The sequence below is a fragment of the Cavia porcellus genome, unplaced genomic scaffold, assembly GCF_034190915.1.
Source record: "Cavia porcellus strain 051 isolate PalLab524CR breed Dunkin Hartley unplaced genomic scaffold, mCavPor4.1 scaffold_13, whole genome shotgun sequence".
Taxonomy (NCBI): Eukaryota; Metazoa; Chordata; class Mammalia; order Rodentia; family Caviidae; genus Cavia; species Cavia porcellus.
In genome coordinates this window covers 19491853-19514695 of record NW_026947496.1, presented here as the reverse complement: position 1 = coordinate 19514695, position 22843 = coordinate 19491853, and the positions used below count along the sequence as shown (strand labels likewise).

Here is a 22843-nt window from a genome sequence, read left to right as displayed (position 1 = left end):
AACTCACATAAATGCATGTATCTATATGCATACAGGATAGATAACTATACTACCAATCTGTGTTAATTCATCAAAAAGAACAGTTTGTGCTGTCATTGTTTGATCATTTTTTTATGCTTGGATCTTGTAACCTGACCAACTACTTCTAAAATAACAATATGCAATATAGAGCCGGGTGTGGAGGCTCATGCCTATAATCCCATGCCTATAATCCTTGGGAGGCTGAGGCAGGAAGATCATTATGAGTGCAAAAGTGAGCTCAAGGCCAGTCTGAACTGCATAGAGAGCCTGTCTCAAAAAGACAAAACAAAACAAAACAAACAAACAAAAAAACCAATATGCAATCTATCATTGTGTTGATTTCCTATTTTGTTTGAAATTTTGTATCATTTTTTCTATTTTGCTTTTTAAAATAAAAAAAAATACTGTCTGTAATGGAGTCACATTCACAGGGAGGAAAATTATTCATTGGTATATTTGGGGATTGTTTCAGTGTACTCACAATGTAGCAGAAAATGCTACCCCAGCCAGTATGCTTCAGTTTGTTAGTTACCTAGGTAACAGTTCCTGTTACAGTTCCTGTTACTTTTGTTTCTTAGAAACAGTTGGTCACTCTGATGCATAGCTGGTCACTATGATGCATATTGTAAGAACCAATCCCTAATTGACAAGCCATTCTGCCTCTGTATTTCTTGCTTGCTTATCCCATAGAAGCCCTAGGCAACCAAAGATCAGGGCCTGATATTTTGGGCAAGGTCCCATTCAGTGCCTGCTGACATAAATAAATCTGTCACCAAATCCTGGGTGTTGTTCCAGTGTTTCTCTTTGCTGTAGCAATAACTGATTCCAATCTAATTTTAATTTGCAGCATTAAAAAACATATATATGTCAAAGTTGTTAAATTCACATTCATGAGTCCCTACTTGCTTAAAAGCTCCACTTAGTATTTCAATCTATTCCTCTTTTTATTTGGTACCAGGAATCAAATTCATGACCTCACACTTGGCAAGCAGGTGCTGGGCTGCTGAGCTCTTTCCCTGACCCTCAGTTCCCTTCTCACTGAGATGGACTTACCCCGCCCACGACGGGAAAAGCTGTGACCTTGAACCTGGCCCTTTTTTCTTTGCTTGCTCAGCTTCTCAGCATCAGTCTTTCTGACTCTTGGGACGCCTTCTTCATTATCATCTATAGCACAGGTTATGGGCGAAGCCAGAAAGAGAAAAAGCTGATGTACCTGTGTCACTCTACGTAAGTGTCATCATTTAATTATCCCCACTACCTTTTGGTATGGATATTGTCATTTCTGTTTTATAGATGACATAACTGAGACCTAGAGAATTCAGTAACCAGCTTGTCAGGGAATTGGCTATCTAAATACTAGATCTATCATCTGAAAATATAAAAATGAGTCAGATCTGAGGCTTATTCCCCACCCTAGCAGCCCCGCCTTGGGAAGGTTGAGGGCTGGGTGCGGCAGATAAGGGTAACAGTTTCCAGGAATGGGCCGAGGTAACTGGCTGGGCCGCATGGTGCATCTGGTGGGTGGCAATGGAGAAGGGGTACTGGAGGACTAGTGGGAATCGGCAGTCACGCTCCTGCAGCACACATTGTGCTCCGGCTCCAGCCACACTGTGGGTTCAGTGGGATAGATGGATGTCTGCTTCGTCTCTCTAAGTGAGAAAAGAGAGGTGAGAAAGTGTGGCTCAGTGGTCCAGTGTGTGCTTAGCCTGTGCAAGGCCTGGGTTCCTTCCCTGACACCAATGAAACGAAACCCAAAACAAACTCCCCACTGATTGACTCGTGCAGCAAATGCTGCTGTGTTTCCTTTTGCAAGGGAGGGAGTTTTGTTTAAACCAGGAAGTCAGTGTTGTTGGGGAGGCACTCTAGAACAGTGGTGGTGAACCTGTGGCACTGCTCTGGGCTGCAGTGTCAATGAAAGCTCTTCAGGGTTCTCCATGACTACTCTAGAATACTGTTTGTCTCCAAGAGGGGAAGGGACACACAAGGAGTTTGGTGAGTTCCACACCTCTTTTTTGGAATCTTGAATCCCATATTTTTCTGAGGGAAGGATTAAGTATCAATAACCTATCTGGACAACTTGGGTCTTTGAGGATATGTTTCAAGCGATGTTTGGCTAAATGTTTTTTTGTTTTTTTGATTAATGTCTTTCCCCCACCTTGAGACAAGCGGAGCCTCCAAACTTTCTCATGTGCAATTTCACACAGGAAATGAAAACACTGGTGAGGGCTGCTGAGGGCTAAAGGCAATAAACCCAGGGACTCTGGTCACCCTGGCACCAGCTGCCCTGAGGTTTAGGAGATTAGTATCTTTACTGTGCCTCATGACCTTGGGACCCTCGATTAGGTGCTAAAGTACCAGCAGAAACTTGCCAGCACTACCTTAAACTTAGCAGCATAAAACCCAAGCTTCCTGAGGTAGAGAGATCTGTCCTTATTTTCTCCCTATCTCTTTTCCTATTTTCTCTGTCTAGTACATTAAATAGAAAAAAAGTTCGAAATAACATCTTGGTTTACAATCTCGTCTTTATGAGGATGGGAAGACTATCCAGTGGGGGGTGGGGAAGGGGACAGAGAGACAGAAATAGAAAGAGGAAGACAGATGGAGAGAGAAATTGCATTTCACCAGTAATATTCAGAGTCACTCATCCACGGCTCGTAAATTGTTGAAAAACTTCCTTGAAATTGTTCAGCCTTAAATAATGTTCTGGGTAGTATTATTACAATTGCGGTATTTAAGTTGATTATGAAAATAGGTAACAATATGAAACTGCATGTAGAAGGGACTTGGCATCAATGAGATCTGGACATGAATCCCGGTTCTGCTGTTGACTGGTTCTGTGAACATGGGCGTGGTTGAACCTTTTGGTACAGTGAGGGTGATGGAACCTTACGAGGCTGCTTGATTAATGGAGTGAGATAAGGCATGTGAAAGTATGAAGTGCATATATTTAATTGGCTACTCTACCCACATCAATTCTCTGCGTGGTAGAGAATTTGTTCTAATATGGTCTTTTGCTGCAGCACCAACTCACAGGGAGTTTCTCTGGGTACTTGGTAATCACCGCTGTCCTTAAACAGTATCTGGAATGGATCCACGTCGCACGAATTTTATGGTTTAACAATCAGTGTTTCAGTAAAGTCCAATTGGACAGTGTAAGGAGGAAGGAGGTAAAGGTGCCTTTGTAAATGTAGATAAAACGCAGCTGTTCATGCTGTGTATTCATTCAAGAAAGGAAAAGGGCCCTTCACTCTCACCATCATTCTGTGAGGTAGGTATCAGTTACTTCCATGTTAACAGTTGGAGAAACTGAGGCTGGAAGATCACGTATCCGACGTGATTTAGCTAGTAAGTAGCAGAGCCAAAATTCTAAGTTAGGACTAGTTCTCCTGACTCTGAAACCTTTCCGTTTCTCAGGCTTATGGACACACGGTTCAAACATAACAAGTTAGTGTAGGTGATCCTTATATTTTATTATAAAGGTAAGTGACATTGTTTTGGGGTCAGATGCTAACATTCTTTGTTCAGTCTCTTTGAGTGCAATACTTGGCTTGCAATTTGAGTATGCAAAACAGTTCTGTGGTATAAATTAAAATGGAGGGTTGGGATGTAGCTGAGTGAAAAAGTGCTTACCTGGAATGCATGATACCTTAGGCTAGAGCCTCAGTGCTGAAAAAACGAACAAATAAACAAACCCAACCCTCTCACGCCCCAAATTAAAATGGAGCCCTCATACAATAAGGAAGAAGAAGAAAGTGAATGACATCACTCAGCTAACACCACTATTACCATTCTGGTTCACATAGATTTTTATTTTATTTTATTTTTTATCGGTACCGGGGATCGAACTCACAACCCCTGCTTGCAAGGCAGGTTCTTATGCCGCTGAGCTAAATCCCCAGCCCCAGATTTTTATTTTTCAAAAATTTTCTTTGCTTAAGCGGTAACCTTATTGTGTATAATTGTAAGAGCTGGGAGAAAGAAGAAACTCTTTTCTTATTCCTTTCTAGGTTCGTGGCTGGGGCCAGTATAACAAAAGACGGATCGAAGAGAGAAAAGCATGGACATTTGTTTCATGTCAGTGCTGTGTGACACGAAGGCCTGCAGAAACAGGGATGCCTGTGTATTCTTGTGCTTGGGTCTGATGGAGAGTGGGCAGGTTGGTTGGAATATGATTGGACAGAGTCTGATCTGATGGTAATGAAGGGAGGAGAACGGAGCAAGGCCTGTTTGGTTGGATTCCTCTCGGTGTCCCTGTCTGCCTCAGTCTGGAGAGATAAGGCTGTGTCTTTCCCCTGGGCGCAGGGAGCATCTCTCATGAGAAGGTCTTAGGACCTGCTTGGGGGTGGGGGTGAGGGGAAGGTGGGAGAGGCCTTCGTTCTCCAGCTGAGCGTTCAGGTAACAAGGTGCCATAGCATGTCCCCGGCCACAGCCACACCAAGGAGAAGTGGGATGAGATATATAGATATACAAAATCATATAATGTTTTTAGTTTTCTTTCTTGTTGTTGAGACAGGGTTTTTCTGAGTAGTCCAGGCTAGCCTTGAACTTGTGTTGATCTTTCTGTCTCAGCCTCCTCAGTACCAGGATTACAAGTGTGCACTGTACTGTGCCAAGCTGTTTTTCTTTTTTTTCTTTTTCTTTCTTTCTCTCTTTCTTTCTTTCTTTCTTTCTTTCTTTCTTTCTTTCTTTCTTTCTTTCTTTCTTTCTTTCTTTCTTTCTTTCTCTCTTCCTCTTTCTTTTTTTCCAGTCCTAGAGATGCAACCTAGGCCTCATATTTGCTGGGGCAAGCTCTACCACACCCCCAAACCCATTGTTAACTTCTTGGTCCATGGGTGATTTCAGTTGTGGTGACTGAAACCTTCCTAGTGCTTTCTTTTATTCCACTGTGTGGACTTTACCAAACCACCCACCCTAAGCCCTCTGACCTTCCCTCTGGTGGCTGTCTCTGGACAGTGCCCATACAGCAGGCAAATGGCAGTCTTGGCTCACCAGATACCCTTTCCGTGGCATCTCTACGACCTGGAGGCTGGAATTCTTGCCTGCTCAGTATCATTCCTCTGTGCATTTCCACAGATGTTTCTCTTTTGGAAGCCGTGGAACCGTGCAATGTATATTAGAAAAATTCCATTTCAAATGAATTAAAAATTCAAGAAGATTTGGCTTTCAAAGGATTGGTTTTAACTATCTGAAATGTTTACTTACATGGAACATCTCGTTCCCTGGGAAAGAGGCCTTGCTGCACTCATTCATGAAAATGGAAACAATCCACTGGGTGTGGTAGCCCACATCTGTAATTCCAGCACTCTGGAGGCTGAGGCGGGAGGATCAAGGATTCGAGGCCGGCCTGGGCAACTTGGCAAAACTCTGTCTCAATGGAAAAGGAGAAAGAAAGAAAGAAAGAAAGAAAGACAGACAGACAATGGGAAAATAGAAATGATCAGAGCTTTGTGTTCCAGGGGGAGCTTTGGAATCTTTAAGAGACCAAGTACGGAGTCCTGTTGCAGGCTGGTCTCTTTTCGTTCATCTTCAAGGGTCTTGGGAGGGTTGTGAGAAATATGCGAGATGGTAAATGCAGAACCCTTCTTATAGCATCACTTCTACAACTGCTCAAACAATAGCTTTTGTTTTTTTAGCTAGACCATGCTTAATCAGAGCAAGTACTTCAGAAGATCAGACTGGCCAATGCCCTTTGATAGGAAGCACTGTACTTGGGTCTAAGTGTCTGAAGTGATAATTATTCACTATTTAGTTCTTCTTGGAGTAGTAGTCTTACATTTGTCCTGCAGAACAGACTCGGAAGAGTTAAGCAGAGACACAATTCTTGCACCATTTGGGATTCTTTTTCCCTCTTTGTGCGACATCAAAGTGGCCTGTAGTCCATTTTTCCAGTTCATACATATTGTTGTACTCACAGCAGGGCCGGAGGAGCTGGGTTGGCTGCTTGCTTAGCTGTGACTCCCTTCTAGGCTGGCTTAGGAGGCTGAATGGGTTCTGCTCCTTTAAGGTTTTAATGATAAGGGGGTGGGGGGAGAGAAGACGCTCCCTTCCTTTCTGAACAAGACTTTGTGGAGGCCCCCAGATAATAAATCATTTGTTCCTTCTAAATGCACTCTGGCGTTCACACAGCTCACACTCACATGGCTCCCACTTGAAATTGCTCATCAAGTACAAATAGCTCCCAGCTCGGCTGGTTGAGCGGCTCTCCAGCTTTCTGTGAGTGGAGCCAGGAGGCTTCCGCGTGTGACCAGCCCGGACCTGTGGGTGTAGGAAGCCTGTGCAGCACAGGAAGCAAAATTCAGGGTCTCCTTTTGTCTCCACATTATCCTAGCTGCCTTTCCCTAAACTCAGAATCCCATGCGAGCAGAAAAGCAGCCACGTACTGGATGTGGGCATCCAACCTGTTTGCGCACTGGTGACAGGATCCCAGGACCTGCCTGGGTTCACCCAGAAGTGTCCCTTGTGGGAAAGTTGCTCCACCTGTGGCTCAGCAGGTGTGTCCAGCATTGCAGGCAGGAGGCGCAGCAGGAAGGAACTTGGCTGGAGAAGCTGGGTGGCAGGACCTTGCAGGAGCCCAGTTCTGCGCCTCGTCTATGGGCCTGGCTTAGGATGGCAGAGACTGCCACGTGGCCACGACCAGGCTGGGCTCTCTTTGGCCTGCATCCCTGTTCTTCCCGCTGGCTAGCGCTGTCAGCTGGCTGGCTCTGTGCACTAGGCTCCCCTCTCCATACAGGTGTGCAGCTGGGATAACCAATGATTAATGTGCGTGTCTACCAGGGCCTTCAGGGTAATTTGATTTGCTTGATATCTAGAGTGATCACCCCTCTTTCTTTTCTCCTCCCTTCTTTCCCGGAGTTAGTGGCAGTGTTTACCTTAGTTGGTGTTTTAAGTTGATGAATGACACTTGTTTCTGGGTGTTCATTTCCACTCGAGTTTTAATTAAATCTTGCACACAGCTTCTGTAATTATGGATCTGAGTCTGCCTCTCTCATTTTACCTCTCAAAAGTTTTTCAGCGTTCACAACTTTCTGTAGTTTCTCTCTTCCCCTCCATTAGATCCGTATGCTGATGGCCTGTGGGAGGCTGCTGACACTGTAGCCATTTCCTCTGTTTTGTTTTTTTTTTTTTCGTCTATGATGACAAAAGTCACATCCTGCTCCTGACAAAATCCATCAGGCCAAGAAGGAAAAGATTTCCAGAAAGATGAGCTTGTGCAGGGGGAGCTGTGTGTGCTTTGGGTACTGGGACATTTGCAAAATAACCATACCAATTAGATGATGTGGGACTGCCCAGGAGGCTCTGTATGCGGGTGTGTGGGCATGCAAAGTGTTTGCTTTCTTTTCTTTTTTTCCTCTTCTTTCTTTTCAAAAACAGCTATGTGGAGGAAGAAGCTGCCTGTGTATGTTCCAACTGAAAGAATGCCCACGTGGCCGAGACAGCAAGAGCAATGGATTAATGGAGTAGGAAATAGACGAACTGAACCAACCCTGGGTTACAATCTGCCTGCAAAGTTGAGATAAAATTAGACCAAGTATGCTTGGTTCGATTTATGGTGGGACTGTGATTAGGTCCACGAAGTAAATGGAGCGTGTTTCTGAGGTTTCAAAGATTGGCTAAGTTTCTTCAAGTGTATTATCTACCTCTGTTTGTTTTGGTTTGCCTAAGCACTCTTAGAAAACTCACTCATAAGGAAGCTTATTTTGAATCTAAGAGGAGGAATTATTTTATTTTATTTTTCTTCTAGTGCTTGGGATCCATCTCAGGGCCTGGTACATGATAGGCGTGAGCTCTATGATTGACTGAGCAAGGTGGCACATGCTTATAATCCCAGGACTCTGGAGGCTGAGGCAAGAGGATCACTGGGAGTTCAAGCCAGCCTGGGCTACAAAGTGAGTTCAAGGCCAGCCTGAACTCTGTAGCAAAATCCTGTCTCAAGGAAAGAGAGGGGGGGGGGGGGAGAGAGAGAGAGACAGAGAGAGAGACAGAGACAGAGAGAGAGAGACAGAGAGAGAGACAGAGAGAGACAGAGAGAGAGACAGAGACAGAGACAGAGACAGAGCAAGCTGTACCACTGAGCTACACTCCAAGCCCCAAACTATTTTCATTTCATAGTACTGGAAATTTTAAATTTTGAGACAAAGTTGAGACAAATTTTGAGACTTAAAACACCGGACTAGGATGGAATTTGTGATCCTCCCGCCCCAGCCTTCTTAGTAGCAGGGATTACAAGTGTGCCCTGGTATACTTGGCCAAAAGACATTTTTCTCAAGAAATTGTTGAGAGAAATTTCAGGATAAGAGATGACCCAGAAGCACACTCAAGAGTTTCAACATGGACTTAAGATAATGTTGGATGCAGAGAGGGGATAAATGACATGTGACGTGGTGTTTTCCTGCTCTAAGACAGCATCTAATCTGGGATAGCAAGGCTCACATATGTACCATAGCTAAACAGAGAAAAACTGGTGTTATAAGAGGAGAATACAGTAGAAATCAAGACATTGATTTGATTCTTTCCTCTGCTGGGACCTGGGCCAAGTGATTGTGCAAATGTGACTTTGTCATTGCAAATTAAGAGAGCCCAACAAAATAATGTCTTACAGTTCCATAGAACCTTAATCTTCAGAATCAACACCCTCAGTAAATCTATTGTGTAACCAAGAAACAAAGAGACTGAAGCAGAGGGCACAGGCAAGGAGACAGAGTACAGGAAGGACATGAGTCACCATGAACAGGAACGGCTTTAGGTGGACCCTAGGGGCTGGGGCTGACTGGACTTGGGAAGATGGGCAGCAGACCCAGGAAAGTGTGACAGCAAGGTATCTTGGGAGGACAGTGAGCTGGCCAGGCAGTCAGAGCAGTTGTAGGGGTAGATGGACAGAGCAGTTAGAAAATTGGACTGGGGCAGATAGAGACGTCTTGAATTCCGGTTAAAGGATTTAAAATTTAAGCTTGGAGGCAAAAGGCAGCAGCTGTTGAAGTGTGATGTCACAGAAGGAGGCTGGCCCAGGTGTGTCTGTGGACAGTGTGGAAACGGACAGGCCTTCATGTGGTGGAAGGGCTGGCCTACAGTGGTTATGGATGCTTTGCTTTCCCACAGTCCTTTGCTCTTGGATTTGGCTCTTCCTGTTCAATCCAGGGGGTTGGGTAAGAAGACAAATAATAGCTTCTGAGACAGTTATAATGATTATAGAGTTATAGTAAAGCACACATAATATAGAAGTTAGTATTGTAGGGCTAGAATGTAGCTCAGTGGTGGAGCATTTGCCTAACATGCTTAAGGCCCTGGGTTTAATCCTGACTACTACAAAATAACAAAAGGGAGTAACTTCTTTTGTGTATGTTTGCTGGCAATCAAAGCCAGGGTCTAAGACTGTGCAGCTGCTCTGCCACTGGACTCTATCCGCAGCCCCTCACACGTGGACAATCTCGTGGCATAAATATGCCCACAGCGTTGTGCAACAATCGTCACTGTCCGTTTCCTGAATTTTTTCATCTGGTCAACTGAAAGTTTGTACCGGTTAAATAATGACTCCCCTTTCTGTGTTACTCCCTGCCTCTGGCAACCACTGTTCTATTTTCTGTCTTTATGAATTGGGCTACTCTAGGTACTTCTTAGAAGTAGAGTCATAAAGTATTTGTGTCTGGCTTGTTTCATTTAGTACAATGTCCTGAAGGTTCATTCCTTTTATAGCGCATGACAGGATTTCCTGTGTGTGTGTGTCTGTGTCTGTGTGTGTATCTGTGTGTGTGTTGTGTGTGTGTGTTAGCAGGACTATGGATTGAACCCAGGGTCTTTATCCTGAGTTATCTCCCCAGCCCTTTTTATTTTTTATTTAGAGTCAAGGTTTTGCTGAGTCGCCCAAGCTGGGCTTGAAGTTGTGATCTCCTGCCTTGGTCTCCCAGAGTGAAGGGATCACAGTCATGTGCCATGTTTCCTCTTTAAGGCCGAACAGTACGGTTCCACTGTATGCGTAAACCATGGTTTGCTTACCTATTCTCATTAGACTCTTGGGTGTTACCAGGTTTTGGCTATTGTGAATAATAGTTGGATTTAAATTTGGAATTTGACTGAGAAAAGTCTTGCTTTTTTTGTAGGCATGCAAATATATACACTGATGTTGCTGTTTTGTTTTTGTTTTCCTGCAGAGGACTTTGTGCAGGTGAGGTGCAGTGGACTTGGGTTGGTTAGATGAACGGGACTAGGGTCTGAGAGCTGCACAGGGTGTGGTCCTAGGATCACTTTCCTGACAGCTGTTCTCACAGCCAGTGATCAAGAGGGAGGTCTTGGCTATCCTGGAAGGAAGTAGAGAGCCAGCCCTTGGCCCTCGTAGCTGCCCCTAGGCGTCTCTGCTTCCTCCCCTACGCCACCAAACCTGTTCTTAGAGAAGGGTTTTGTATCTAGCAGAACAAGTACTGCCTGACCCTAAACCAATTTGTTTTCTCCCAGGGATATTTGCATTTTAAATTACATCTCTGGAAGGGACTAAATGTTGACCTTGATCACTGTCAGATGGTGTCCAGTGCTGGAGGACACTGAGAGGAACTGTGTTGGGAGAAAGAGGTGTGGGGAAGTCTTCCCTCCACACCACGACGTCCGACCGCCAGGGTTGAGGAAGAAGAGCGTGTTGGTGCTTTGGGAGCCCCTGCTGTCCCATGAGGAGTCTGCAGCTAGGAGCTGTGCCCTCTGCTTTCCCTTCCTAGAGCTCCTTTGCTAGAAAGAATCAGGCCCTGGGTCTGTGGGGAGCCTCTCATGTTCTAGGCCTGGCTGAGATGGGGCAGTTGAGGGTATGCCTTTCTTGTCTTTGGGAATTCTGCAGATTTCAGCACTGAGGCTGTGTCCCTTACGAGGTTTGAGTGATCTATCTGGGGACATCTCAGGAGTCTGCATGCACAAGTATGGAGGATTTCTTTTCTTCCTTTCTTTCCTATCTCTCTCTCTTTCTTTTTTCCCTGCCTCCCTTCCTCCTTCCCTCCCTCATTTTGGATACTGGGGCTTGAACCCTGGGCCTTCACCCATAACTACATTCCCTGTCTTTAAAAAAAAAATTATATATATATATATCTTCAAGGCAGGACCTGCTAAGTCTCTAAATTGCTCAGACTGAGCTTGAAGTTGAATTGCTCAGACTGAGCTCTTGCCTGAGGCTTCCAGAATGCTGAGATCATGTGGGGTCCTATGGAGAATTTTAGGGAACAGCTTCTGTAAAACTCTGAACACCAATGTAGCTTTCTGAAGGTGAGAATAACCTCCCCAACTTTCCTCCAGCTGCTCAACCCTTGTGTCCAGAGGCTTGTACAATTCCAGGAAGCCTTGCATAGCAATGGTGACAGGGGCTGTGTTTTCTGTGCCTCACCATGGTGGAAAAGAGAGAGAAGGTTGGCTGAGTGGGCAGGTCCTGGCAGGGTCTGCAGGGGATTTTGCAAAGGATCCCTTCTTTTCCAATACCTACTAATGAAGACAGAGTTTGTAATATGGCTATAACAAATCCAGCCAGCCAGTCAGTCAGCAAACATGAAGTATTTATTGTGCACTTGGCATAGAAGGGAGGAAGGTCTATGTTTTCTGCGAGCCCACAGTCATTGAGGAGAAGGGGAGAGAGCGGACAGTGAGTGTCAGAGTGCAGAAGACTATTTCCCTGAGATGGCCATGGTAACTACTCTAAAATATCATTTATTAGTAGGAAGTTTGGGGCACAAACAGATGAAGAGACAACTGCTGTTGAGAAGACAGGGTACTACTTACAGAACCAAGGGAGAGGCCCATGGGAATCGCCCAGGCAAACCCCTGGATCAATCAGGAGTAGCAGAAGTTGGGATGCTCCTGTATGGCTCTCCAGATGTGCAGGGCAGGGCGAGCAGGCAGGCCTCCCTGGGGCTGGCAGGAGGAAGGTTGCCGAGCTTAGGGCCCCGGGGAGGGGCCGAGCTGCTTGGCGTAGGCCTGCAGGACCATGGCTGGACTGTGGTAGAGCAAAACTGGAGGTAGCTGGGGTGTGGGCCCTGGGTTGGTTGGTTTGTATTTGTCTTTCTTCTGCTTTTTGAGACAGGGTCTCACTATGTAGTTCAGGCTGGCCTCGAACTCGAGGTTTGGGGATAGATCCAGTGCCATGGGCATACTGTCATGTGTTCTTCATAGAGCTGCTGTCCTGGCCAGAATCACTGTTCCCAGTCTTAGTCTTGGATGGTTTGTGACCTATAGTAGCCAACCAGGACACAAGATGATAAGATGACACTGGCAGAGATTGGGGGCAACGCAGGATGTCTGGGGTGTAGCTGGGGAGGATGGAGGGGAGGGATATGCCTGGAGACAGATCATAAAGTAATTCCAGAGATTACAAAAGCTCTATTTCGAGAGCTTACTTTAGGTCCAGGCCATGTTTCTAGCACTTTGTGTTGACTCGTTGGATTACTGCAAGGACCCCATGCTGTTAGTTTTGCCCTACTTAGATGAAACCAAGCTCTGGAGGCTGGGAACTCAGGAATGCAGGCAGGGTAGAGCTCAGGACTGGGATTTGGGGGTGAAGTGCAGTGGCAGAGCACTTGTTTACTGTGTGTGAGCCCTAGGCTCCATCCCTAGTGCCACAAAAGGAAAAAAAATTGTGCCTAGAAGTCAGGCTGCCTGACTGAAATCTCAGGATTTTCCCCCCAGGGCTCTGATAGAATCCAGGGCCTTGTACATAGTACATGCTGAGCAAGTACATTCCCGGTTCCTGCCAAGGTACACCCTGAGTCCTAGGTGCATAACTTTGTGTGTGTGGGATTGTGTGAGGGGTGATTAAAACAGGGTCTCTTTGTGTAATTCAGCCTGGACCTGAATTCCCTATGTAGCTCTGGCTTCTTGAATTTGGGGGAATCCTCCTGCCTCAGCCTCTTGAGTGTTGGGATTACAGATGTGTACAACCACGCCCAGCGCTTCCTGTGTACATGCTTTTATTATTTATCTAATTTAGATGCATGCTTTTAATGACTAAATTATGTTGGTGTATTAATGTAACAGCCTCTTTATCGCAGAAATAACAGGATTGTTCATTCACCCATTCAACAACTGTTTACTGACGGCCTTCTTTTTGCTGAACAATGATAAGTGAGTTGAATTTGAAGGAGGAAGAAGGTTTACAACATATATGCACATGAGAAGCCAGGCATGGTGGCAGGGGAGGCTGAGGCAGGAGGATTGCAAGTTTGAGCACCATCTGGGTACTTCAATGACAGTGAAAACCTCTCTCTCTCTTAAATACATACATACATACATACATACATACATACACACATACATAAAAAGAAATAGGGATGTAGCTCAATGTCAAGGCCCCCAGTGTCAATCCCCTGTACCACCACTACTGCCACCAAAAAAGTTATGTGTAATACTAATTAATGTTCTCAGAAAGCAAGAAGGATATGAGAAAACCCGGCCTATTTTATTTTAAAAGCAATGGGATTCACAGGAAGTTGTAAAAAAGCCAAGAAACAGGTCCTGTGCACCTGTTAGCTCTCTTCTTTCGGTGTGTGCTAGTGTTTCACACAGTTGTCCCATGGTATCGACACCATGGAAAGTGACCTCAGTGCCATGGCTGAGCCTCATTCACCCCCCTCTAGTGACCCCTGCACTCTGGGCGAGGCTGTACGTGTAGTCTTAGTCCCTTCCTGTCCCCACCATCATGGCCACGACGCAAGCCTGGCACCGTCAGTGTGGCTGCAGCATAGATAGCGGTGGTGTCCAGGAAGATGCGCGGGAAGGGGCACAAGCAGAGGCTGAATGCTGGAGGATGGGTGCTCTCCCACTGGGGGCGTCAATTTCCTCCTGCAGGTTCCATGAGCTTAACGTGGAAAGTTTTTTTGGGAGAGGAAATGGAGTGCTTCACATTCACCCTGAGGTTTAAGGACTTCTGCAGGCTCTTTCCTAAGTATCAGAAGGGGTTTGTGCGTAGATGTGGGTGGGGTGCAGGTGACAGCCACCTTGACTATGGGTGGCCCTGTGGCAGCCTCTCTTGCCCTCTATTTGGCAACTCTCCCTGGAGCCGTCCTCTGATTATCAGCCCCTCACCACTGCTACTTCCTTCCCTCCGCCCACCCTCTGGCCCATCTGACACTTTGGAACAATAGCAAAGGATTATCGCTTTGGGTTTATAGCACCTGGAATGAAATATGGAGTGCACCTTTATAGTTTGTCTAATTTTCTTCCTGTCGCCAAAACAAAGTGTTAGGAAAGGTAAGTCATTTTGTAGTTGCCACAGCTACTACTGAATACAGATTGGAAAGATGATTTGCTGGAATAAAGTGATCAGATAAAGCTCATGAATTTGTCTCTTAAAAAAATGTGTTGCAAAACGGGAGGGCTGCTGGCTGGTCCTTTGCAGGCGTAGGGTCTGGAGACCTCAGCTTCATTGGGAAGTTTCATTGGCTTGAGACTGTGGATTTAAGAGAACCAAGGAATAATAAGAATTATGTGTGGGGATGTTGCTTAGTGGTAGAGTGATTGCTTAGTACGTACAAGGCCCTGGGTTTGATCTGCAGCACTCAGAAAAAAAAAAAATTACAGGGCCTTTGCATCTGATAAACCCCTCTCCTTTTTCAGGATCTCATTTAATCTGCACAGACAACACAGAGGTGTGTCGGGGAGGGCAGGCACTATATCTTCTCCAATCCATAAATGAGAGGATGAGAGATGAACCTGCAGCTGATAAAGGAGAAGCCAGGCACCTGTCAACTGCTGAGCCACACGATGACCTGTGATTTTGGTGGATGCATTTGATTATACGGGGTCGAACTGATTTTCAGGTGAAAGATGGTTGCCATTTGTTTTGTGGTCATTTTGTGCCGGGGACCCCTTTTTTATGAGGTGGCCTAATTTTGTTTTCTCCTTTAATCCAAGATTTGAGAGCACTTAAACCAGCATTAAGGAAACAACCGTTCTCTAGGGCTGGCTTTTAATCCAACAAGACATGGTTGCAGTGGTTTTCAGTAGCCTGGGGATTGAACTCACAACCTCATGCTTGCCAGGAAGGCACTGTGCCACTGAATCATATCCCTGGCTCCAGGGGCTTCTCTTTTTTTTTTTTTAATTTTTTTTTTTTTTTGTCTTTTTCCTTTTTATTGGTACCGGGGATCAAACTCACGACTGCCTGCTTGCAAGGCAGGTGCTTATGCCGCTGAGCTAAACCTCCAGCCCCAAGGGGCTTCTCTTTTTTGTGCAGCATCTTGTGTGATCCGAGGAGAGAGCTCTGTTTTGTTTTGCTTTGTTTCTCTTATTTCATTTTGTTTTGTTTTATTTTGAGACAAGATCTCCATATGTAGCCCAGGCTGGACTCAAATTTGCAGTGATCCCCCTGCCTCAGCCTCCCATATGCTAGGATTAGAGGTTTGTTCCACAGCTCTGTTTTTTTTCCCACTGTATCTATTATACATTTTGCTCCTTATTAGACTTTTGGTTTCTCACACACCAAAGAAACAATGCGTTATTTACGTATGCATCTTTATTTATTTATTTTTTTTAGTCTTTTTCCTTTTTATCGGTACCAGGGATCGAACTCACGACTGCCTGCTTGCAAGGCAGGTGCTTATGCTGCTGAGCTAAATCCCCAGCCCTGGTGCTCTGTTCTTAATGCTGTGTATTCACTTGGGCCCAGTGGCAAGGTCTAAGTAAGCCATTGCCTGCACCCTGCGGGTTTTAGGTCCGCACGCTTCCGCAGTCCAGCGTAGACATGGAGTCTGTGCTGCAGCAGCTTCTCAGGTGTGGTGGGCACAGCCCTCACAGTGCCCAGGTCCCCTGGCTCCTGAGCTGTCTTCACTGGGTGTCTCTGAGAAGGCTCCAGGCTGCCCTACGACACCACCAGCAAGCCCATCCCCACCCTGAGATGCTCTGCCTCATCCTCCTTGAATGCCAAAGCCCTGGGATGGCTGAGCGGTACACTGCGAGTGGAGGTGGTGGAGGCAGATGTCTGCTGTCTCCACTCTGTGTCCCACTGCAGGTGCCTGGGCTGCAGCTGCTTTCTCAAGACTTGAGTGCAAAGTTCTCTCTGCTCCTTATAGAGCTCCTGGTCTTCTTGGGCCACAGGTAGGCGGGTCAGATTCCTGAGTGACCACAGCGCCCCCAAGGTATTCTGATCAGCCCTTCTGGATGGACAGCTGTGGCCTGCTCACTGGGTGAAGTTCAAGGCTTTTGCACTGGGTAGATTCTTGCCAAGAGTAACCGATAAGGGGACTGTCAGTTACTTACTACCCCTAGCCGGCACTTGCATACTAAAATGTGAGTGACTGATAAAAAGCATTTCGCTATTGTTGATTATCACCACTGTGCCAGCCATGATGCCAGGAGCTCTACTTATGTTATTTCCTCCTGATCCCCACAGCAGCTCTGACGGGGCACAGTTTAACAGCTCATGGGATCAGAGGTCAGTGAAAAGCAGGGAGCAGATACTGCCCGGCGTAAGTGATTCTCTTACTGTGTGTTGGTTCTTCATCTCTGAAATAAAACAGTTAGACCAAATAGTCCTAAATCCTTTCTGACTCTTAAAATTCAGATCTGTCACCTTTCTTAGGAATATGTATTTGCAACCCAACAAAAGTCAACACTCAGTGACCCCAAAGATGGTGTACTAATGATGGGAACGTGTGTATATCTCTCGATTTCTGGGCCAGTAATCTAAGCAGGGATTTGTTTAAAATTGTCACTTAATGTTATTATTTCCTGGTGTGAAGGATGACTACAGGCTCTTGTGCATGCTAGGCAAGTGCTCTCTCTGGTTTATCCCCAGCCCTAGGATATTTTTAAAATATAACTTTAGAAAAAAAAAAAAAAAAAAAACAACAACCCCATCTGGGGCTGGGGTTTTAGCTCAGCGGCATAAAACGCCTGCCTTGCAAGCAGGCAGTCGTGAGTTCGATCCCTGGTACCGATAAAAAGGAAAAAGACAAAAAAAAAAAAAAAAAAAAAACAAAACTTTAGCAGTAGACTCTTCAGACTAGCTTAGAGAATAAGGGAGGCTCACTGGCTGAACTCCAGGAGGCCCAGAGCTGACTACAGGCTTCAGACAGGGCTCTGTAGGTCTACAATTTTCAGGTTTTGCCCCTGATCTTCACCTTTGTTCTCAGGCTAACTTTCTTTGTGTGCAACACAGCACCGTAGCACCAGGGTCCCCTCCACCAAGGGGCAGAAAGCTCCACTGTCAGTCATCACACGGCTTTCCTTCCACACCGATTAGCTCATTGCTGAACATCCATAAGCAAATCCTGATAGTTATTTGGCTTGGCCTAAATTGTCAGCCATGCTTAAACCAATCACCGTGGCAGAGGAGATGGCATTATATGAGTTGATATGTGCAAGCAGGGCCTGCCTCTTGGAGCTGGAGTAGACAGAGTCCTACTCAAGGCTATGTGCAGGATGGCATCCTGGGAGGCAGGCTAGCTGGAAGACAGTGATACTCTGCCCCAGACCTCCTCTGTTTTATGCCTGATAGTGGGGCCGCTGGAAGAGTGTAAGATCGATGGGAACCCCACGGACCCAGGACAGCAGCCTGGCATACAGATGCATACCCACTTTTGGAGGGTGAAGCAATCGGTGAGGCCAGTAACATGGATGCGTCTAAAGCAGTAGTGAGGAGACGGCATTTGGAGCCTGGAGAACTCCACCAATAGAAGACCAGTCCCAGCGCCCACATCCAGAGGCCAAGATGGGCTCCATATCCAGCACATCTCTGGGATGTAACAGGGACACTATCACAGAACTGCAAATACCAGAAGAAAGTAGGTTCTTGCTATAGCTCTAAAGAATCAACCACATCTGGAGGACACCCCTGAGGGAAGGACATCTTTCCTCGTTGAGAGAGGCCTCAATGCTAGTGGTAGAGTTATGTATCATGGAAGGTTGGTGGGTGTCAACACTGGAGACAAAACATTAGAAAAAAGAGAAGATGGAGAATTGCAACACACAGAGGTGGGTGCGACCCCAGATCCCCAGCCCACCCAGGGCAGGCCTGGAACTCAACATGATGAATGAAGTTTGAAGTCAAACACTGGAACTTCCTGAAATGGTAACAATAGAGGTAAAAAAAAAACAAGTGGAAAAGACTATAGAGAGAATGATCTCTCAGATACAAAAAGATATGATGCTTAAAGAAGACACAAATAATAGATGAGCTTAGAAAAAGATAGAAATAAAAAATGCCCAACATAGGAATCCATGAAACAGATCCAAACAGAGATCCAGGAGATTAAAACCTCCATTGCAAGTGTATGCAACAGATTGAATGAAAGAAAGGATAGAACTTCAGATCCTGAAGACAGAATTGCAGCTAATGATCATGAAAATAAAGATATCTTTTTTTTCCCCCTTTGTACTGGTAATTGAACTCAGGACTGCACTTGCCAGGCATCTATATCCCCTGCCTGAAGAATGGTATCTTTAAAATAGCAAGAAACCATGAGAAGTCAATGCAACAGCTACAAGATAAAGTGAAGAATAACACAAGATTGACTGGGTCAATGAGAAAGCTAGAGACAGCACAAATGTCATAACAATCATAAATACATATGCACCTACTACAGGAGCACCTAACTGTATAAGGACAGTTATTTGTAGATATAGAATCAAATAAGCAATAACAGTTGTTATGGGAGACCTTAGTACGCCATGGTCACAGAGAGACAGATCAACTAGACAGAAAACCAGCAAAGAAATACCAGAGCTGAACCAAACCTGCAAACAAATGGACTTAATAGGAAGAAGCCACACCCCAAGGCCCTGCACGTGGAGAGATCCAGTGAGCCCAGCACAGGCCCAGAGAAGAAGACACGTCTCGAAGCCCCACTCAGATTGGGGCAGCATTGGTGAACCATTGCCTCCTGCCTCCTCATCACTGCAGGAACCCCAGATCAGAGGAATCCTGTATCTAGTCCAATCCACTGTAACAGGGGACTGGCAGTCAGTACAGGAATCACCCGGCATGTAGCAGTGGGCTGATTCAGAGGAATGTGGGAAAATGTCAAGATGAAGGAGCAAAACAGAGTCTCCGACCTCAGCCCACCCAGGACAAGTTCAGGAGACACAGACATAGTAGAAATTAGAAGTCAAATACCTGAGATTTCTAAAAGATAGCAACTGAAGTAAAGAAGCAACTTTGTTTTTGTATTGTTTGGTTAATTTTACGTGCTTATGTCTGAGGGTCTGCACAGCTGTTTTGAAGATAACAAGAGGCATTGTGGTAACCATTGTTAATTTCCTGTTATCATATTTTGAAGTCCTGTATCGTTTTCTTTGTTTTGTTTGGTTTTATTCTATTTTGTTTTGTTTGATTGTATTAGGGATGATGGTATGGGCAGATATTGTGAACACAGTGATGCCTTGTGGTAGCCGTTGTTGGTTTCCTGTTATCTTATTTCAAAGTTCTGTATCACTTTCAATGTTTTGTTTTGATTGGCTTTATTCTGTTTGGCTTTATTCTCTTTAAACAAAAGACTATATGTAGAACTTCTCAGTAGTGTGTTGGTCGGGTGAGAATAGGTTATACTGTAGTACAAACAAGTCCAGTGTCTCAGTGGTTCAAACAGTAAATGGGTGCTTCTTTTTGGAGACAAGCTCTTGCTGTGTAGTTCAGGCTAGTTTTGAACACACTGCATAGCCTAGCTAGCCTCAAATTCATGGTGATCCTCCTGCCTCAGCTTCTCGAGTACAGGAATTACAGGCGTGTACCACCATGGCTGGTCTTGCTCATGTTTGATGTGGGCCAACAGGAAAGTTCAGCTCATGAATATCACTCCTGGGATGAGGCTGAAGGCGGCTGTATCTCATTATGTGCCTCGCTAGTCCCCTGGCAGGAAAGAGGGCAGGAGAGGACAGCGCCAGCAGTTAAATGTTCCCGCCTGGAAGACACACAGCGCTCTGCCCTCATTGCACTGGTAAAAGCGAGGCCCGATGGCTGTGCTCCACTTGAGAAAATGCAAACTTCTGGGGTAAACTTCTCCTCTCTGTCTGTTGCTCTCTTCAGGCCTTGAATAGACTGGATGAGGCTCAGCCACGTTGGGGAAGGCGGCTCATGTCACTCAGCCCACTGATGCAAGTGCTAATCTTATCCAGACACACCCTGAAGTAATATTTAATCCAGACCCCCTGTGCTGCAGTCAAATTGAAACTTAGAATTAACCATCAAGGTACAAAGCCTTGAGCAACATCCCGATCATTGGACTTCCAGGAAGGAGTATTTGCCACTGCACCTTGTCCTGGTCCACCTGCACCCCTTTTGCAGTTCAGGAAAGGGCTGGGGTGTAGCTCAGAGGTACAATGACTGCCTGTCTCTCGGGCATGAGGCCCTGGGTCCCACCTCCCGTACAGAAAAATCCCAAATCATATTACCAGAATCTTTTTCTGTTGTTTTCAAGAGAGCGTCTTGCCATGTAGTTGAGGGTAGCTTGAACTCATTGTGCAGCCCGGATACTCCTGCCCCAGCTCCTGAGTGCTGGAGTCCAGGCAGGCACCACCTTGCCTGGCTATCACATGGGCAGAATCTCAGCGAGAGTGAAGCATGTATAAAGCTGAAGACCATTGGCACCAGGGTAAAATAAAAACACAAGTGAAAGATAGGGGCATTTTTTCCCAAAAGATTATTTGAGAGATCATAATCATTTCTGTCTTCTGTCTATATTTTGGGATAGGTGAAGGACAGAATGATGGTCAGTGATTGCCTTCTCAGAGATTGACAGGGTGGATATAAATTAGTTCCTACATAGGGGAGAGTAAAAGGGTAGCTAAGAAAGAGTGAAAATAACTCTTTAAAAATAACTCTTAAGGGGCTGGGGATTTAGCTCAGCGGCATAAGCACCTGCCTTGCAAGCAGGCAGTCGTGAGTTCGATCCCCAGTACCGATAAAAAGAAAAAAAAAAAAAAAAAAAAGAAAGAAAAAGAAAAAAAACCTCTTAAATAGCACACAATAATTACAAAGACATGGTCTAATAAAAAGTACAGTGAATGTTTAACCGATTTATGGCTGGGTGTGATGACACATGCCTGTAATCCCAGCACTAGGGAGGCTGAGACAGGAGGATTGCAGTGAGTTCAAGGCCAGCCTGAACTATATAGCAAGAACTTGTCTCAAAAAATTTTTTGTTATTACAGTGAAACACACTTGCCATTAGTCCCTCTTAAATCCTCCCCCTTGCTTGACTTTGTCCTTGACGCTTTCCTAAAGCAGTTCTAGAAGTTCTCTTTTGTGAGTGTCCTTAGTTGTGCTGCCATCATGGCTACACTGATGTCCTGAATCCATTCAAAACAGTTTTGATGGCCATTTTGACTTTGGGGAAGAGCCAGGAGTCTCACAGGACCAGAGCTGAGAGGAGGGGAGACACTGTGGTGATTTACAAGCCTGCCTTGCTGCTGGTAAATCAGTTGGCAGCAGCTTTCACCATTGTTTTGATCACACCTTTCTTGAGTGTGAAGCCACTCATGAAAGAGGATTTCCAGAACTGCTTCAGAAAGTGACAAGGACGGGTGGGGGTGTGGGGGGGGGTGTGGGGGGGTGGGGAGTGTGAAGGAAGTAAGAGGGAGAATGGCAAAGGAGATTAATGTGTTTTTCATTGTAAAAACTTTTTTTTTTTTTTGGTCTTTTTTGAGATGGGGTCTTGCTATGCTGGCCTTGAGCTCACTTTGTAGCCCAGGCTGGTCTTGAACTTGCAACAATCCTCCTACCTCAGCTTCCCTAGTGCTGGGATTATAGGCATGAGCCACCACGCCGGGCTCTGTAATAACTTTTTAAAATTAAAAACTTTAAAATTTTAATCTTCACCACGTATTTCCATCACACCTCATATACCATGTACTTTATGTAGATTGTTTTATTAAACCATATAATGACCCTGCATGATAAGTATTATTAATTTACTGGCTTTTTTGAAACAGGGCCTCATGTATAGTTCAGGCTGGCCTTGAGCTCACTGTGTAGCCTAGGCCGGCCTTGAATTTGTGGCAATCTTCCTGCCTCAGCCTCCTGAGTGCAGAGATGACAGTATGTGTAACTTGGTTCTTTACTTATTTTTAAATTTTTCTTTGTTGCGGTATTGGAGACTGAATTAAGGGCCTGATACATGCTAAGCAAGTGCTTTCCTGTGTGAAGCTATATTCCCAGTCTTTTTATTTTTCTTTTGAACACAAGATCTCACTAACTTGCCCAAGCTGGCCTTGAACTTGCAGTCCTCCTCCCTGTGCCTTCCGGGTAGCTGAGGTGACAGGCAAGTACCACTGTGCTTGACTCCTAATTTTTAAATTTATTTTATTATTTTTGGTGCTGGAAATTGAAGCTAGGTCCTCATGCATGTGAAGCACTTAATCTATCACAGAGCTGCACTCTTGGCCCTTATTTCTTTTTTATTTATTTTGTTTCTTTTTTTTTTTTGGAGACAGGATCCCACTATGTAGTTCAGGCTGGCCTTGAACTCACTCTGTAGCCCTCAAACTGCGACAATCCTCCTGCCTTAGCCTCCTGAGTGCTGGGATCACAGGCATGTGCCCACCAGGCCCAGCTAGCTCCCCATTCCTTTAGAGAAGATATTCTTACCTCCTCATGGCACTGCCCAATGTGTAATCCCTGTCTTGGCTCCAAGCTTGTAGATCACATACCAGGGCTGAAAGCCTTGCCAAAGGAGGCCAGCTTTTCTGAGCTGTCCACAGCCCTTCCTGCCCTGGCCCCAGGGCTGCAGGTAGGCACCATGCTTTGCCAGAGACACCACACCCCACACCATGGATAATGCAGGGAGAGGGCCCATCTCCGAGGAGCTGCAAGCTGTGTGAGCATCATCTAATTAGCCCATGAACATCCCAGGGAGGTGAGCGGAAGCTCTGC

The 22843-nt window shown here is 45.5% G+C and overlaps 1 long non-coding RNA gene across 2 annotated transcripts; it reads left to right on the top strand.

The window, feature by feature from the left end:
• Positions 1–1875: 1875 nt before the first annotated feature.
• Positions 1876–21487, top strand: LOC134478507 (uncharacterized). Of its 2 annotated transcripts, none has more exons than XR_010051151.1 (3): positions 1876–2013; positions 4029–4177; positions 14593–21487. It is a non-coding gene; the product is annotated as an uncharacterized LOC134478507 (long non-coding RNA). The 2 variants fall into 2 exon arrangements; XR_010051150.1 differs by lacking the exon at positions 1876–2013 and adding an exon at positions 3178–3289.
• Positions 21488–22843: the final 1356 nt, after the last annotated feature.